We start from the raw sequence: 13,100 nt of genomic DNA on the forward strand, positions 1-13,100 counted from the left end.
TCAACATGACTACAAAAAAAGTAAAGAAACTAAATCCAGTTGGACAATGCTGAAAAGAGCTTTCTAGAAGTAAACAGAAACAGTAGTGTCTTGCTTTAGACTATGGCAATAAACTTAACATTCTTAAATTGCTCGTCAGAGACTGCCCCTAATCCTTACCAAATGTGAAGGGCATAACCTATAGTTTATTTTTTTATTTAAGACATAAGTTTGAAAACATACCTAAGGCCATTTTGAAACTATTATAGTACAGTAGAAAATTTTGTCAGGATGTATCAATAACATGCATAAAAAACATTTAGGATGAAACCGTAGGGTAGGCACCTGTGCCACTGCAAGCTAGACTTGCAGGTTACCTCTTAAAATTGTCCTGTGAGGTTGGTTTGTGTTTTTACATCTTAGTTCTTGTGGATGAAGAGACGATCATCACTTTGATAGCCGCTGTTCCTCTCTGCAGCACTATTCCAGTGCTGCCACTGTCAAAGAACAAAAAACAATTATACTCATAAATAAACTAAACAATCATGAATGTAAAGTATAAACTCCAAGCTAATGCTTATGAAGTAAAAAATACCAGTACTCTTGTGGCTAATTGTGGCAATACCAGACTGTCAAAACAATGAGAAAAAGATTACCGTATATACTCACAGATCTATATGAAGTTCCATTAAAAAGTCAAGGAGATTCTTCAGTAGCATGGCCACATGTGTATTTGACTGCAGAAGACGACTTCTGGACCATCACACCTTTCTTCTTAGAGACAACCTTGCTTGATGATTTTGGCATTTGTCCCTCTCTCTGGATTTATATCAATGAAGCGCCTGAAATCAAAAGCAATTAATTGTTTTTTGTCTTCTTCATTGCACAAATTGAGTGGATTTAATGACATCAAATGGAGTTATAAAAAAGTCTATACCCTGTGTGTGTGTGTGCGTGCGTGCGTGCGTGCGTGCGTGCGTGCGTGCGTGCGTGCGTGCGTGCGTGCGTGCGTGCGTGTGTATGTGTTGAGGCTTGAAATGTACAGTACTAATTCCATTTTATGCATAACATACAAACACATTAATTTTGAATTCCACAGGGCAGGCTGTCTCATCTTGTTACTGAAGGCTGAAAATGTAGTAGGTTGCAAACATAGCAGCAAGTCCAATTGCAAATGTTGGTGTGATGCCCTCAAAGATTACACAGCCCTTAAAGGTGATCATCCAACCTTTAATTGTGACTTGCCTTGTAGCACTTGAAACTTAACAACATGGAAATACTTGTTACTTTGTTTAAACATTTGTAAACTCAAGATGAATGGCCGATAAGATATACAATGCTTCTATCAATGAATCTAAATTAAATGTATATTACCAGGTATCAGGCGAGGACTTGCAGGAAGACTGAGAGTTGTCTCAACATCAACTGCAGTGGCAGACACCTGAAGGGAACAAATACATTATCCTTACCATAATAAGATTTTTAAGAAGAACATTTATAAAAAGGACAATAACTAGTAAACACTCGGTGGAATGTAACCAAGAGGTGAACGAGGTAGGCTTCTGTAGTACCTACAATCAAACTTCTAAATATATTTGACATCCAAAATTTAAAGGGTAACAATTTACATGCAGCATCCTTTAAACCACAAAATAATTTACACCTCTCTTTTTACATATGTAGTAGTACTCCCACAAATTAGTACACACATTGCATTCACAAAGAGTCCAGAAAGACAATATTTTACACCAATTTGGCGTTTAAAAAGAAAAATGCAAAGTTCAACTTTAACCGAGCTACAATTAGCTTTATTTTCTTGTTAACTGTTTGTAAAACACTTTTCATTAAAGTCAACACAAACAAAATAAAACTCAACAAAACCATCTAGGTTAGTCGATGTTCATATAATCCTATGGTTTGGTTGAAATAAATTCTTTAATAAGTGTTGTTTCTCAAATTCAGAAGTAAAAGTAATATTGTTAATGGCTATTCAAATCTAAGCCTCACTGTTAGATGACACGTTTAAATCCCTATAAGATAAGCTTCTATCAGTTGATATCAAGCATTCTTGGCAATATGAATAAGATTTGAATTACCGTTTCATTTGTAGATGCAAGACCCGATCAATTTGATGAAGAACACTTGACGATGTGCAGCACGTCATCTAAATTGTACGTCCTCTTCTGGAAAATCTCCTATCCAAATAATGGTTCCCGAAATTCCATCCAGGAGTTAATGGCAAATTATATCTGTATTTTTTAAAGAAAATTGACCAAAAGTAATAGGCTAGCTTCAATTTATAAGACTAACATTGCGTAGCTTCTGACCGTGCTCCAAATTCCCCAGTCAACACGCATTTTCGAGAAAATACTGTATTGTCCTGTAATTTAAAACATCAACTTACTGTTGAGGGCCTCTGTCTTGTTGCTCCAATTTAATCAGCCCACAATGCATTGCTTACTACAGTACTAAACTGTTTAACATGAAAACAGTGTTTTACTGTTGAAAATTGGCTGTTAATTTACAGCAATTGCTTACAGTGGAACTACAAATGCTACATGCTCAGAGAATTCACTGCATTGTAGCTGAGCGGGTCGAAGGCAATATGGACCCCGGCGAGTGAAAGAGACGGCCACGAATACATAGTCCAACCCATCAGGTGCGGCCAGGGAATGACCAGCAGCATTTGTGTATGAGCTGGGCCATAGGTGAAAAATCCTCTCTGTCTATTTCCTATCAACATAATGCGCTTCTTTCTTGCTTTGAACAGGTTGGTAGTAGTAGAATAAGTTGTATGTAATATGTAACAGGCCACAAATGTACAGAAAAGTTTTGGAAACTTTTAAATGCAGATATGTCCAAAACAATCACTCCGTGTGTGAAGACAATCCAAAAGTCACCCTCGGTTTACGATGGTTGACATGGTGATGATCACAACAAAGCTGGTGTGGCCTGCAGTTGTTACATTAAATATAGATGCTAACAGTTTGGATTAACAAAATATTTTGATTGGAGACAATTACATCAATGAAAAGTGACTTACATGTGCCTTCAGGCTATATATTTTCATTCTACATGTAGTATGAGACATAAAAATTTGTGAATGAGTCAAGACACATCTCTGCACTGTCAGGAAGAAATTGTCAAAAAATCTCAGGCGGTCACTGGGGCAGTCCCCTTTAAAAAGTCTAGGTACAGATGTGTATACAGTTGGTACCAATATGTACCCTGAGGTATTGATATGTACCTAATATTAACTTTTTAGGTGCAAAGGGTGTACTTTTCGAAAGGGTACCGCCCCAGTGACAGCTAGGGACAATTTTTTTTGTCCATTTTTCTGACAGTGTGTTTTCGTGATCTTACAGCATTGCAGCTCAAATTAGTTATGATTGTTCAAACAGAGAGATGTCACAACTAGTGAACTGGATACAGAACAGTATAAGGCCCTCAGGGGAAAAAAGGACAACTTTTGTATATTGTACTTGTAAAGTATCTGGATATACAATCTGTACAGAGTTGCCACATACACAATAAGATGGCAACATTAAAGGGAAAACTAAATGGATCATGTGCCGACAATGAACAGCAGAGGATTCGTGCTGCTTCACGAAAGACTAAAGCACAAACATTTTGAGTCGAATCATGTAAATTTTTTTGCAATTCAATCTCACGACCCTGGTGAAAAAATAGTATGCTAAATATATTTAATTTTGTTATACTTAAGTATACTTGCAGTCACACTAATGACCAGTATACTTAAAGTGTGCTATTGATTAGTTTATTTAAAGAGTGCTATTTTGGAACAATTAATTTTGTACTTAATATATTTTAGTTGTATATTAATTGTAACAAAGTACAACTTTAAGTGTATTTAGTGTCCTTTTGTGTGCTAAAGTGGAACAACTTTAAGTGTATTTAGTACAATTTAAGTACATGACTGTTTTTGTGCTAAATTCATGCTTGATAAGTGGATTTAGAGTGTGTTTTATTTATGTTAGGAGTACATTACAAATGTATTATGAGTGTCTTGCAAACATACAACCAGTATACCTTAAATAGACTGTTTGCGTACATTCTATATATTTTTGGCCAATCCAAAATTCTAAAAACTGCCCTGGTGAAAAATGAATATGCCAAGTACATTACATTTTGTATACTTTTACATACCTGCAGCTAGATTAGTAATGAGTATACTTCAAGTGCGTTAATAATTAGTTAACTTAAAGAGTGCTATTTTGGGAATAGATTACTTTAGCTGGTAACATAACCAAAATATTTTTTTCCAAATAAATAAAAGCTGATTAAAAAAGTCAAAAACAATTCATTTTAAATATATTTATAATATAGTTTTATTCACAGCATTCAAAGTGTACAGTATTTGCCTAAAAATTGAACAATTACTCATTGAAGAATGTCAAGATGATTGAGTTAACAACGTCTTTCTCTCCCAAATCAACTTTAGTCTGGCAGGTTTTGGTTCAGCCTAAGGAAATCTGAAAAAGAGAGACAATAAGCTCAATTAAAAAGTGTTTAATATTAAAACATTACATTTATTTAAGACTTACTGCATTAAATCTATAGTTTACTGGCAGAGATTGTATAGCAGATATATTTTTACCTAAACTAGAGCTTGACTTAAATGTCATCATATATATTAAGGGGCGGTTTCCCAGACAGGAATTAGACTAGTCCTAGACTAAAATAAATGTAAGAGCTGTCCAAACTGAAAACAACTTGCTCTGACATATCTTAAAATACATCAGTGCCCTTTGTTTTACATCGTAATGCACATAAATAATGTTTTTAGTAAGGCATGTTTGTTAAAACTATCCTAATTAAACTAAGGTCTAGTCCTGGATAAAGCTAATCACTGTCGGGGAAACCACCCCTAAGAGTTTTCATTATAATGACTTGCCTATAAGGGCTGCAAAATCCTCCTTACATAAAATACTTCAGCTCCTAAAGAAAGATTTTATTGTATTAAATTTAAATGTAAAACTTGTCAGAAAGAAAATGCAACAAAGCAGACATTTGGGTGGTTTCCTTGAAAGGGATTATCTTAAAACAGGACTAGGCCTTAGTTTAATTAAGAAATATAATTAGTTTCAAAAAACATGCCTTAATAAAAACATTACCTGTGTACATTTTGAGGCAAAACAAAGGACACTGGTGTATTTTAAGATATGTCAGTGCAAGTTGTTTTCAGTTTGGACAGCTCTTACAATTATTTTAGTCTAGGACTAGTCTAATCCCTGTCCGGGAAACCGCCTCAATATGTATATAACGTTATCTAAACTGAAGCTTGATTTACTACTACGAATTAATTATTATATCTTAAGAGTTTAAAATGACTTACCATTAGCTGCAAAGTCCTCCCTACAAATGTCTTTGAAAAACTTTAGCTTCTGAGGAAAGAATGCAGCATCATTAATACTAAATACAGTTAACTTAGGTAAAAGCCTTACAACCTCTAAACAGTCAATAAATGGTTAACATTCACGCTACATTAAAAAACAGATTTTCTGACGCTACCTTTTTTCATTAACATATACATACACACCAATACATATATTTAACAAAACAATCGGGTGTCCTACTTCGATATAACAGGCTAACAGTGCTATCTTTCAAACCTTTAACATTAGCTATAAGCTAAGCTAAGCTACACAGCAGCTTATCACTAATAGCGAGTTAGACACCGCGTTATTGACAACATTTCGCATTCGAAATATGATAGTCTACTGATAAACTTCAGAATGGTCAAACGATAATCAAATATAATTAATTTTAAGATATTTTAACGTACCTTGGGACTGAATCCGTCCGTCTTGAACGACTGGTAAAAATCAAAATACGTGCGTCGTGACGTCATCCCACACGTCAGATGCATTTTTCAAATCTCAGAATTCACTTTTCTCTGAAATGCATTTACGAAAACTGTTTAAGTTAATCAATGTGTACAGCTAAAAGCAGTATGCAATTGACTCAAAAACTACAAAAAAACAAACACTCATATTCCCCTTACGAAAATGAATGTTTTTTTTGTGGTAAAAGTTTAGTAACCATGTTTTTTTGGTGTATTGATTATTATTAGCAAAACCATGGTTATGGTAAAACACAGTTAATTGGTTTATCCAATGCTTGACTATAGTGAAGTTAAAGTGTACCTTATTATGTTAATAGTATATTACAAATGTATACATCTACAATATAAAATGTAACTGAACATACTGCTCTCTCGTAATTTTAAGCCCACGTTATTTCTCCATAAAATAATATACATTTGTACACCCCATACTTTCAAAATGTGCTTTAAATATACTGTTTCTAAAGAATACTAAATAATGTATTTTAGAAATATACTGTCAGTGCATTATTATAATGATAACTTTAAGCATACCGATAAAGTATACCTAAAATACATTTTAAAATAAGTTTAAATTTAGTATACTTTAAAAATTGCACAAAACTTTAACTTTAAGTATATTTTTCTAAAGTATACTTTTAGAAAATATACTAAAGTACAATTATTTTAAAGTATGTTAAAATTTTAATTGTAAAAAATACGCGCAAATATGTTGTAAGCATACTTTAAATATGTTTAAAGAAAGTACATTCCTTTGTAAGTATATTTGTAATGTACTATTGCAAAGTTAAATATACTTGAAATACAATAAAGTATATTTGTTTTTCACCAGGGGAGCCCTGTGAGATGGTGAAACAGGTCACTGCCCGCCTCGTCCTTTCATACCTTTTTGCACTGCCCAGTCAATACGCCCAGAGAAACCGAGTGAGAAGACAAAGAAAGCTAAACGTATTGATTTGATGTCACAGTCAGTTAGTAAGGAAAAGCACAGAAACATCCCTCAGATCTATAGGAGGAAAAAACATCTTGGGTGAAAAAACTATTTAGTATGTTTATATACAGTTTCAATATAAGAGTTTTATCTGTTTTGTGTATGTTGACTGACAAACTGAGTTTCTTATTTTCTCCTGCTCTGATCAGTTAAATAAACAGAGGTGATAAGAAACTGTTTAGGTGCCAGATACAGGAATAGCATCCTCAAACAATACTTGGATATAGTTAATCCAATGTCCAAGATGCACTTTTCAGACCACGAGACAAGATTGCAACAACAAGTCAGGACCGATGAAAAAACATTGCGCTCGGTTCAACACACATTAGGTCCGTATGCCGAGAGATTCGACCACATGAGCATCTACACCAAAAAAGCCGGTTGAATGCAATTTCGACTACCTCTGAATGTGGTCGAAAGTTGATGCGCTCAAAGTGGTTTGAACCTGTGTTTAATCCAGAGAAACGGGATTCCCGGGATATCTGATCAAGACTATTTCGGGAAATTTATATATATTTTTTTTAAACGTGCGGGTCTATTGTTCTTCTTCTTTCGTGTGTCCTCATCAAATGTCCAGCTCAGTAGAACTCAGCCATGTTCTCATCTCAGGTCCCACATCGAAGAGGCCGGCCTCCGAGGGTGGTTTATACAATGGACAGATGGTGATTATGTGCTCAGCGGTCTGCTCTGGCTCCCCGCACTCACACACTGCACTGTCCTCCAGGCCCCACTTCCTCATCGATGCTTTGTAACGTCCAACCCCAGTTCGCAGGCGGTTTAGCAGGGTCCATTGCCGGCGTGGCAGATCCTCTCCTTCAAGACCGCCTCCAGGGTCAAAGATATAACGGTGGATTCGTGAGGGCCCTGTTGACTCCCACTCCTGCTTCCAGGCTGCCGCGAGCCATGCCTCTGTGGACAGGTCCTCAGGGATAGACCTGAGCAGATCTTGTGCCGCCTTGTTGTACGGGTGGCGGGACTTCAGTCTATGAGGTGGCAATGCTGTTATGGTGGTATTGTGCAGGATATGCCAGTTGTATCTTTGGGCTTTCCTTGCAAGAGCGAGGGTAGCAGCCTCTCGTCGGAGGCCGGCCGGGGCAATTCCCGCTAGTATTGGCAGATGGTAAACAGGGGTGGATTTCAGACAACCAGTTATGATCCGAAGGGCAGTGTTTATGGCAGTGTCGACTTTCCTGACGTGTGGGCTTCTGCACCAGGCTGGAGCACAGTATTCAGCTGTGGAGAAAACGAGAGCTACTGTTGATATTCGAAGCACCTTGGCAGTTGCACCCCAGCTAGTACCAGCGAGGCGTCGAATTATTGCGACCCTTGATGACACTTTGGCCGTCACTTCTTCAAGGTGTTGTTTGAATGTTAAAGATCTATCCAGACGTACGCCAAGGTACCGTGGGGCTTGCTGGAACTCAAGGCGCTTGTTATTCACGAATATGTCCAGTTCCCGTCTGGCCTCACTGTTGTTCAAATGGTAAGCTGCTGCAACTGTCTTGCCGATGCTGAGCTGTAAACGCCACTCACGCAGGTAGGCTGCCAAGGTGTCCATGTCCTGGTTTAGGCTGGCCTGCATCTGCTCCCATGTTTGTTGTCTCGTCATAATGGCCAGGTCGTCAGCGTAACCATATTTCCGGGATGTTGTTTCCGGTAAGTCGTGGATGTAGATATTGAATAACATCGGTGCGAGGACAGAACCCTGCGGAACACCATTCCTCAGCCTTCTAAGCCTGCTGCATTGACCGTCACTGGTCTTTAAGGTGAAGCTGCGGTTCGTCACCATCTCAATGATGAACTTCACCATGTGCCGGTCGGGAATGATCTTTAATAGCTTTAGGTGGAGTCCGCGGTGCCAGACAGTATCATAAGCAGCTGTGAGATCAAGCAACACTACTCCAGCCTTCTGTTTTTCTTGAAAGCTGTCCTCAATGTCTTCGGTGAGCAGTGTCACCTGGTCAACCGTTGACCGACCGCGCCGGAAGCCGGCTTGTTCCCGTGGGAGTTGAGGGTCCACTATTGGCTCGATACGAGTATAGATCAGTCTCTCCATGATTTTGAATGGAACGCAGAGGGTCTATTGTTGTTTTACAGTAATGTTGAATTCAGTGCAGCAGTAGTAGCCTAGAAATCCATGCACCCTTACGGCAGCAAATTTAATTATTTGGACTTTTTGCAGCAGTACGAAGTTCAATATCCGAGTCCTAATGATGTCTGCGGCCAACTTTGTATGGGACTATTTTAAAAGAGTGGATAATGAAAAAGCAAAGTGCATGTGTTGTGACTGGGTTATCAGGATTGCGCAGACATTTAGAATCTCAGCATGAGAAAGTTCCTGAAGAAAGCCCATCAACATCGACAGTTAAACGTTTAAGAACGTTTGTTTGCTACTTTAAAGATAGCAAGTTGCTTGGTGAAATACTCGCAGAGATGGCAGCATTTGATGGATTTACATTTATTAATAGTACTGTATGGCAAAATGTGACTACTCAGATCAGCACTTAAGAGAGACGAACATATTCTTCCCAAGAATCCCTCTGAAATATCCCAACAGGTTAGAGTTTTTAAAAGCACCTTTCCAAGGGAAAGGTGAGAAATAAAAGTTTTACAAGGGTTACCTAGATTTTCAGAATACAAGTCACAGATAATCCACCTGGCTTTTGGCTGCAGCAGGCTGTCACGCTCGCAGATCACTTGATCGTGCAGCAAAATGTATCATTGCAAAAAACATTGTTGATATGGACATAAGCTGTGTTTCTTGCCCAACTAATGATACAAATAATCTAAAACATGTTGGGAATGCATATTTGAATGATATCGATACATTGCTTGGGAAAAAACAGCTATTTCCCTGGATTCCCGGGAAATGGGTCGTCTTTTCCTGGGATTTAATCCATCTAATTTTCGGGAAAAATATTAAACCCTAGTTTGAACCCAATTTAGACTTGTATTAATGTCAGTGTTGGGGAAAGTTACTTTTAAAAGTAATGCATTACAATATTACATTACTCTCCAAAAAAAGCAACATATAGCGTTTCATGGAAAGTTATACTTACGTTACTTATATGTTACTTTTATGTTACTTTTGCGCTACTCTTTCTTACTTGGCTGATGCTTGAACTCTTTCAGATATTGCTGATAATATTACGAAATGTAGGCTCCTCTACAGTGGCTGCATCTCCTCAACCATAAAGGCAGCAACCAATTTGTTGAGTTCAGTCGAACTAATTGTTTTACCTGATAAACTAAAATCAAGCTTTGTTGATAGCTTGAGGTGGGGGGCATCATCCAACGCTCTCTCATCCAACTCTCTGGTTTTGTGCTTTGCATGCAGATGCTTTTTTATTTGATGTGGTGTTTTTTTGCAGTTGATAAGAGTATTTTTACGCATAGAGTGCGTAATTTTATGTTACTACATTCAATTGAATTGAGTATATTATTTTTTTAAATCAAATTAATTAAACTGAAAAATAACTTGCATTCCTAAAAAAAATAACTGAAATAATAATGTGTACATTTATAAAGTAATACGTTTTATTACGTTAATAACTCGTTAGAATATTATTACGTAACGCACGTTACTTGTAACCCGTTACCCCCAATACATTGTCCACTTCTGATCCGATTGACCAAAACGCATCTTTATACCAGATGTAAACAGGGCCTTTGATATTATGTCACAGAAATCAGAGAATAATTATCATACTATACACCTTAGATATTCTAAGTCTATACCAATGAAAACAAAATAATCGCTCTTTAGTGTTTCATGTGGAGGTCAAAGCAATCCATGCCACGTGTGTCAAAAGTTGAAGTGAAGCCCTGATTCGAGTCCCATTATAGAAAAGCCCACCAGTTTGGTGAATCAAACCTATGACCTGTCAAACAGCTCTCTCGGTGCAGGCTCAATTCATAAACAATCTCTCAGATTTGAGATGGCAGTGAGATAAATGGTCTTATAAGTACCTTGTGTTTGAGTGTGTGTGAGAGAGAGATGTAAAAGCAATGGATCTCACTAGATACTGAATCTGCTACTCTGCCACAGGCACACCCCAACTTAACTATAACAGACACACACAGAGCAAAAGATGTGGCGATAAGTAGTCCTGATATGGAATGAAGTGAGACAATAAAAAAGAACAGATGTTAAACTGCTCTGTGGTCCGGGTATGACACCTATTATCTGTACCGTGCATCAGTCTGTTAGGGGGTTTAACACCTCCTCGCAAAGTTGTACTTGAAATAGCCGTAGTGTAGAAACATCATAATGATAAGCAAAACTGACATCTATCGCAGAGCCAAACGCGGGCACGCGCATGCGGGAACAGCCACAAGTCCGTCAGCATATCAATTTGCGTAAGGGGTCCGGGGCCAAAGGAAGATACTGTTATTTTAGAGAAAGGACGCGACGTGTCAGAGCGCATTAGACGGGGGTGGCGTGGGCTAAGCGCCGTCCCTCTGACAGGCAGCACAGGAGACATGGCATAATGAGGCAGGGCAGGGGCGCCTCTCTCCAGCCCGCGCCACTCAATTACCCAGCAGGCTTTTAGTGCCAGCGTGCTCCACTACAGCTAAATTACCCAGGGCCCTGTCTCCACTTAGAGCCCAGCCACTGTTTGAACGGGTGGCTTTGTGACTGCCCGCACACACACTGGCTACTAAAAGGGTAATAAGGTCATTTGAATGCCGGAGCCATTAGGCTAATGCCACTCAAATGCACAAGTGTAAGAATGGCGGGAGAGAGAGAGCGAGATCTTTTAGATGTCTTAGTTTTGTCAAGCTTTGCGATTTCAGCATCGGCTTGTGACGTTGCGGTTACGTCTTGAACGTCTGCTTCTGCGGATGATGTCTGGGCGTGCCTGGCATCGGGAGTAAACGGCAGCTGCGTTTAGCTTGCATGCTTATACACACACATGCACACAAACACGGTCTGAGGAAGCCTTTAGCGAGACAAGGAGAGACCGGCCAGCTCTATTTAGTTCTGTTTATCAAAGGGTAAACAGATCAAGCACAAGCCAGAAGTGCTCACAAGTGATTTCTCCAATGCGCACAGGATAGGGACACACGAGAGCAACAACACCCAGGAACAAATGGTCTAAACAGTTTATAAGTGCAAATGAATCTTATTTGTGACCCTGCCTGTGAAAACCCAGCTAAAGTCATCTTGTTGACTGTTTCCATTCCGAACAAAACAAAAACTGCAGTGTACATAATGTAAAGAGCGTTCTGTGAAAATATAACCTTGATATCTTTAATAGTGACTGTGGAAGTCATGTCAAAGATTGAAATGAATGTAAAATCAGTGAGTCACATATTGGATGTGGTGGTTTATATAAAAAAAAAATATTGATAATTTACTAACCCCCATGTTAATTTTTTTTATGGAAAACATTCCAGGATTTTTCTCCATATAGTGTTTCAATGCAGTTTAACCTCAAAAAGTAACGCAATTTTTTCCAGCTATTTGGGAATGTTTTTCTTTGAACATGAAGCAGTGTTCCAGTTACACAGAATTAAAGGAAAACACCACCACTTTTCAATATTTTACTATGTTCTTACCTCAACTTAGACAATTAATACATACCTATCTTTTTTCAATGCGTGCACTTTTAATCTTTGAACAGCATGTCGTGAATGTGTTAGCATTTAGCCTAGCCCCATTCATTCCTTAGGATCCAAAAAAGAATGAATTTAGAAGCCACCAAACACTTCCATATTTTCCCTATTTAAAGACTGTTACATGAGGAGTTACACAAGTAAGTATGGTGGCAGAAAATAAAACTTTAGTTTGGAGCCATAGGAATGAATGGGGCTAGGCTAAATGCTAACACATTCATGAGGCGCTGTACAAAGATTAAAAGTGCATGCATTGAAAACAATGGTGTTTTCCTTTAAAAAATGATGGCGCAAACAACAACAAAAATGTGATGTCCAATAAGTTTCACATATGTAACGTGTGACCTTTTGATGTGATTACGTAATACAGTATGTAATGCAAGAGAAGTTGTGGCTTAAAAATACATACTTTTTATTTTATTTGGCAAAAATGATGATCGTTTCGCTAGATAAGACCCTTGTTTAGAGCCCTTTGAAACAGCGATATACTGTTGAAGTCCACTAAAGTTCACAATAAAGAGAAAATTCCTGAAGAAAAAAAAGATTTATTTTTGACTGAACAAAGAAAGAAAGAAACATTTTGTATAACATGGGGATGAGTAAATTATCTGCCACTATACTACATGTATTTATTTAGCAGACACT

At 37.9% G+C, this 13,100-nt stretch overlaps 1 protein-coding gene and 2 long non-coding RNA genes across 7 annotated transcripts in view; all 3 read right to left on the reverse strand.

The window, feature by feature from the left end:
- Nucleotides 1-13,100, reverse strand: part of sox5 (SRY-box transcription factor 5) — a 291,386-nt gene that overhangs the window by 201,329 nt on the left and 76,957 nt on the right. The window lies entirely within an intron of this gene.
- Nucleotides 273-2,322, reverse strand: LOC135749916 (uncharacterized). The gene is made up of 4 exons (XR_010532509.2): nucleotides 1,354-2,322; nucleotides 1,053-1,240; nucleotides 649-821; nucleotides 273-476 (listed from the first exon to the last, which is right to left on the reverse strand). It is a non-coding gene; the product is annotated as an uncharacterized lncRNA (long non-coding RNA).
- LOC135749934 (uncharacterized) lies at nucleotides 3,865-5,911 on the reverse strand. Its single transcript, XR_010532518.2, has 3 exons — nucleotides 5,786-5,911; nucleotides 5,336-5,384; nucleotides 3,865-4,472 (listed from the first exon to the last, which is right to left on the reverse strand). It is a non-coding gene; the product is annotated as an uncharacterized lncRNA (long non-coding RNA).

This window comes from Paramisgurnus dabryanus, chromosome 1, assembly GCF_030506205.2.
Source record: "Paramisgurnus dabryanus chromosome 1, PD_genome_1.1, whole genome shotgun sequence".
Classification (NCBI taxonomy): Eukaryota; Metazoa; Chordata; class Actinopteri; order Cypriniformes; family Cobitidae; genus Paramisgurnus; species Paramisgurnus dabryanus.